This window comes from Marmota marmota, unplaced genomic scaffold (assembly GCF_001458135.2).
Source record: "Marmota marmota marmota unplaced genomic scaffold, marMar, whole genome shotgun sequence".
In the NCBI taxonomy this organism is placed as follows: domain Eukaryota; kingdom Metazoa; phylum Chordata; class Mammalia; order Rodentia; family Sciuridae; genus Marmota; species Marmota marmota.
This window is the reverse complement of record NW_025999941.1, coordinates 12023503-12029502: the sequence shown is the minus strand read 5'-3', so window position 1 is coordinate 12029502 and position 6000 is coordinate 12023503. Positions and strand designations below refer to the sequence as shown.

Sequence of the window (6000 nt, the reverse complement as noted above, 5' to 3'; positions counted from 1 at the left end):
ATATATATATATGAATAGACTTTACCCAAAAAAAGATAAAAAGAAATCAACCAAAGTCTATACGCCTATGATTTAGGTTTTGTTCACTCTCCAGTTCAGTGCTTCTCAAAGTGTATAAATTGTGATGCTGGTTAAAATGCAGATTTTACACCCCACAAAGACCTCCTGAATCACAGACTTGAGGGCAGGGCCCAGAAATCTTGAGTTTTAACAAGCGCTTGGGGTACTTGCTATGGATGCATCAAGCTATCTTAGAAGCTAATTATGAGTGAATGCATGAATGGGTGAAACCCAGAATGAAAATAAGCACTTTGGCTAAGTGCTGTTTTCTTTTTTTCTGAAACTGGGGTTCAGTGAATATCAAATATTTGGGGTCAATGAGGATCACTTGGTGTATTTGTAAAAATGCAGATTTCATGATCCTCTACCCAGAGCTAGTGATTACAATTTTTATAGATGGGGTGAATTCATTTATCTTTTTAACAACTTTCCTCCAAGTGATTGGGATGCAGGTAGAGCAAGGATCACACTCGGAGTGACTTTGTTTCTGGGTGTTTCTCGGTCACCTTGACTATCCTAGGGTGTCTCCATGCACGGCCTGCTTTCCTCACCTCACTATGCATCTCCCTTTTTGCTGGTGTCTCCTGTTGTGTCCTCTTCACTTCTGTTTGAGGTTACACTCGGTAGTCTGTTTACCATCCTGATCCAGCTGTTATGAACTTTGTCACTGTGCCTGAACAGTCTCCTGTTCTCCTGGTCTCTACTGCTTTGTTAATTTTAACTTTTCACCAGATATCACCACCTATCCTCAGAGTAAGTTGCAGTCCTCTTTCATTAAAAGGTTTATAACAGACTTAAAATTTGTCTCACTTCATGTAAAGTATATTATTCTAAAGAAGTATATGCCCAGCCAGGTGCTGTGGCACACACTTTGTAATCCCAGCGACATGGAAGGCTGAGATAGGAGAATCACAAGTTCAAAGCCAGCTTCAGCAACTTAGTAAGGCCCTAAGCAACTCAGAGAGACCCTGTCTCAAAATAAAATTTTAAAAAGAGCTGGAGATGTGGCTTATGGATTAAGCACCCCTGAGTTCAATCCCTGGTAACTCTCCCACCCCAAAGAAGCATATGCCTACCATGGGAAACTTGGAAAACATGGGGAAGCAGAAAAAAGTGGGGAGAAAGTAAGTTTGGTCTCTCACCCAGTGCAATGGTCTTTTTCTTTTAAAAAACTCAGCTGTCTCAAATTTTAAATTTTTAGTAAAATATGAACCACCCCCAGAAGCTATGGTAATTCTATCCCATATACAGTTTTGCACATAACATTCCTTGGGGAAGATGAAATTAAATGTCCTCATTTTAAGTGATTATGTATTAAAAGCCAGAAGTGAAAATATCTTTATATTATTGAGAAAACATTAAAAGTTAGAAATTCTTTACAAAAATTGAACATTTTCTCCTATTTTGCTTATACTTCATATTTACTCTCATTTTAGATTCTCAATTTTTGTAATAAATTCATCCTCAGAGAAAATCCCTTCTTTTTACAATTTAATTGTGTGGACTTTTAGTAATGTCTTTAGCATTTTTGAATAAGTGTCTCTATGTTCTCAGGCTCACAATTGGGAGCAAATTGATGTCTATAGAAATGATTCTCTGTTTTTCTCATATAGATTACTCTCCTTTTCTTAGACATCTCTAAATTGATTGGTATTAAATAAATCGAAAAAGATATTTTAGGAATGCTCAAAATAAGAATTACCCTGTAATCCTTCCTAGGCCTTTTTTTTTTTTTTTGGCTAGTACTAAATTATTTAATTTCCCCCTCTTTTGAATAATCTTGATGGTAGTATTGAATGATCCCTCACTATGTGCATGATGATTTATATTTACTCTCCTGTGTGATCCATTTTATAGAAGTTAAGTAACTACAAGGTCAGATAGCTTAGAAGCCAGTTTTGGAGCCCTGGTCAATATAACTAAAAAGCTTGTATTCACAGATAATTATCAGAATTTATTGACTTCATTTGAGAATTGAGTTTTAAACCCTTTAATCTGGATAGAATAGAATGTTTTGCAAGCATGATCTATATATGTCAATAAAATGAGCCCCACATGTAACATTAGTGATGCATAATTTATCATGCTTTAAAAATAAATTCCATAAACAATAAATCCAAGGTGACCCAAAGTCACAATGGCTATGGCTTCAGTGCAAGCAAGACATAAAGTAGGAGTAACAACAGGGATAATGTTTCCTCCCAGACCTACTTAACTGACAGATGCTTTGAATACTGGTTTTAGACTAGGTGGTGGATCCTGTTTCCTCCCTAGTATTATATTTCACTTTAATTTAAATGTCTTGTTTTTATTTTCTAGGGAGGTGCATTTGTGGAAATCTTTAGTGCTCAGGGCAAAAATCCTGGTGCAAAATGGAAGATCCTTGGTAGTCCATCTGTGATTTGGAAAGTAAGTGTTAAAGCCACAGGAATCCTGGGAAGAAATGTGAATGAATGTTGTAGAAGAAGGGGCTTGATCAAGATTTCAGAATGGTTTCCCCTGTTCTCATTCTTTCGTTCCAAACCCTTTCATGACATCATTGCTGCGTTCTGGACATCACTCCTGAGTTGTGTAAGGCTTCAGCAAGTGGCTCCTACCTCTTCTCTGTACTCCAGCTCCTGCTGTATCATTTTAAGAAACTTTAATGTCAGTGAGGAAAATCTCTCTAAGTCCTGGGACGCTCAGATTCTTGATTTTTTTCACTTCTTTTGACCTCTTCAACCTAGCTGCAGCATTCACACCCACTGTCACACCCTAGAGCTGAACACTGTAAACTGCAGGATCTCTGAAATTACTGAGACCCCAATCTTTGCTTTTTTTCTTTTTCTTTACACCCAGGACCTCACACATGTTAGCATTATATTTATTTGACAGTGCTTTCCCACTGAGCTGCATCCCCAGCCCTGTGTTCTATTTTCATTTGAGACAGGCTCTCACTAAATCACCCACACTGGTCTTGAACTTGCCATCCTCCTGCCCCAGCATCCCAAGTGGCCAATCCTTGATTCTTAAGGTTGCTTGTTCATTTAATCTCCTCCATGTTCTTCAGTCTAATTGGGACCTTTAGGCCCTGACGCCCCTACTTTTCTCTTGTGTTTAGTTTTATATACTTATTTTCTGTCTTCACTTCTTTTTCTTTTCAACTCAGAAACCAAAGTCTGTCACTTCAATCACTTTCTGGTCAGGACCTTGTCCTTTCATCACGCCTACTTGGCCAGTGCTTTCTTGATCATCAGTCTTTTTCTTTGCCTGCATTTGGGCTCTTCAGTTCCTTTGGACAAAATATCTACAGCCTTTCAGGTTGATAATAGGGTAAATCCAACCTGAACAGCCCAGAAAGTTATCCTATTATTTTCTTAGTCTCTAAAATGATTATTTCTCCATTATCTCCTGCTTTCCAACCACCAGACTCCCTCTTCTCATTCTTCAGTTCACACCCAGAACAAGTCCTGCTCATTCATCAGAAGACCTCATGCCCTGCTTCAAGGGAAAACAGAAACCATCTGATAGAAGCTGTCATCAAGCATAGAAATCTGTGTCCATCCCTATCTTTTTGTCTCTTATCCTGTATAATCAAGACAAGAATCCCATTCTTAGCAACCTTAAATAAGTTCTATGGATATGACTTAAAACTACTATTGATTCACTACTTGCTGTTTGTCAAACATAGCACTAAGCACTTTACATTTGTAATGTTATGTAATCTAAACAATAACCTTGTGAAATAGGTAACTGTATACCCATCTGATAGGTGGGAAAACTACCGGAGAAGATAAGCTCAAAATTACACAGCTGTTACTATGAATGAGATATTAATGGTCTTTGAGAGTCAATAGTGAGAAGATCAAGAAGGGGTTCCCAAAGGAAATGATATTTGAGTCCTAAAACTGAGCTGGGCATAGAAAGGGGCCAAAGGATAAAAGAGAATTTCAGGCAAAGAGAAATATGTACAAATTCCTTCTAGCAGGAGAGAGCTTGGAATTTTCAAGAAACTGAAGTCTGTTGAGGAGTGGGCAAGATAGGAGATGAGGTTTGAAAAGCCGGGCCAGAACCTGAGTATGCATTGGTTTATGACCCTGTTGAAGATTTTAATAAGCTATTGAAAGGTTTTAAGTATATGCCCAACTTGTGCATAGATGGAATAAGTAATATAGTTGATGCATGAATGTTTATTTATATACATGGAGTAGAAATTGGGATGGATGTAATAGACTTGTTACTTAATTCATAGCCATTAGTTACAATGCATTTTTTAACATATACAAAAAGTCCAACATAATGCCAAAGAATCTGTTAAATATTCTCATTTAAAAAGGAAGTGTTTATAATTTTTTTTTGCAGGGGGGGGTACTGTACGGGGAACTGAACCCAAGGACACTCTATCACTGAGCTGCATTCCCAGCCCTTTTTATTTTTATTTTGAAACAAGATCTTGCTAAATTGCCCAGGCTGGTCTTGAACTTGCAATGTTCCTGCCTCAGCTTCCCCAATAACTGAGATTATAGGCATGTGCCACTGAACTCAATGAAGCGTTTATACTTAATAGAGAATTTGCTCCCAGATAATAATGCTATTTCCCATCAGCACTTTGACTGATGGAAATTGGACTCTTACATATTACAGGTTTTTCATTTTCAGGTTTTTTTATTCCCTGATTCTCCTACCTTAGCTTTTCAGTTAGCCTTAATTATAACATTTTAAATCATATTGATTTTAATTAAAAGATATACAGAATTTCATTGTTACACAGGTGTAAAATAATGCAATGATTAATTCTATTTGAGCCATGGCCTGAAACCAAAGAACTTCTAGGCTGGATATAGCATAAGTTAAATGGTTTCTTGTACCACGACAAAGAGTGATCTTCAGCCCTGTGCAATTAGACAGAAATACATAGACTGAAGGGGAAGAAGGGCAATTAAATTCTGGAAACTCTAAATCAGTGACCTGGGACTCCCTGAAGTTAGAGAACTTCTTATCATTTGAAGGAAAGATGTCTTGATATAATAGGGGATTTGCAAAATGGCTTAGTGTGGCTTTTATATTCCGTTTCCCAGCAAGTCTCAGATGAGAGTATCATCAAGGCCTGAGCCTGCTTTTAAGTCATTTGAATATGGGATTCTTTTCCCTCTGTGAATTTGCACTCTTCAGTTTTATAGAAGAAGCTGAATAAAATCCACTTCAATTACCACTGTTTTCATTTTGTTCTATAGGAGTTTGATAAAGAAGTTAAAAGTTTTGTGTTTGTCCTGGAAGGCAGCAGCCAAACAAATAAAATTCAGTTACCAAAGGAGAATAAGCAAATCCGTAAGTATAATTTTTAATATTGAAACTTCACATTTGATAAGGTTATGCTTTTATATCTCATAAACATGCATATTAGTATGACTTCTACTGGCATCTCTTGATGGGAAGTGATGTGATTTTGTGATTTTTTTTTTTTTAATGTAGAAAGTATCTATACCAGGTGTTGTACTGGGGTTTTCTAAAAATGTATTCTGCCTCATTAACTACTGGAAATCTACAAATGAGACTTAGAAGATGATTTAGGAGCCATTAATTATTATAATAATTGCATTTATTGAGCACTAACACTGCATTAGGAACTGAGAATTTTATATTTTATTAACTTTTAATCCTTATAATAGCTCTTTTACAGATGAACAAACTGAGGTTGGCTCCCCCATCAAGAACTCAGGTAGTTAAGTTTTGAAATAAACCCTAACATACAGGAAATCAATTTGAAGGAAAAAAAATCTATCAAAAATACTGTATGAGATATTATTTAGTGATATCATGATTCATATGCCTTTAAGAATATTAATATCTAATAAGTATGGCTATGAATTTATAATTTAACAAAAGCCCAAAGAGTTGATTTTAATTCTTATTAACTTTGGAAATTAGAATCAGTATTTTAAAGCTCCAGGACAAGAAGGA

The 6000-nt window shown here is 36.3% G+C and overlaps 1 protein-coding gene across 1 annotated transcript in view; it reads left to right on the top strand.

The window, feature by feature from the left end:
- Positions 1-5282: 5282 nt before the first annotated feature.
- The window catches only part of Cfap20dc (CFAP20 domain containing), a 220012-nt gene continuing 219294 nt past the window's right edge, over positions 5283-6000 (top strand). The window contains exon 1 of the mRNA XM_048801194.1: positions 5283-5367. The gene's annotated coding sequence lies outside the window, so the exon portion shown is untranslated. The remainder of the gene's footprint in view (positions 5368-6000) is intronic.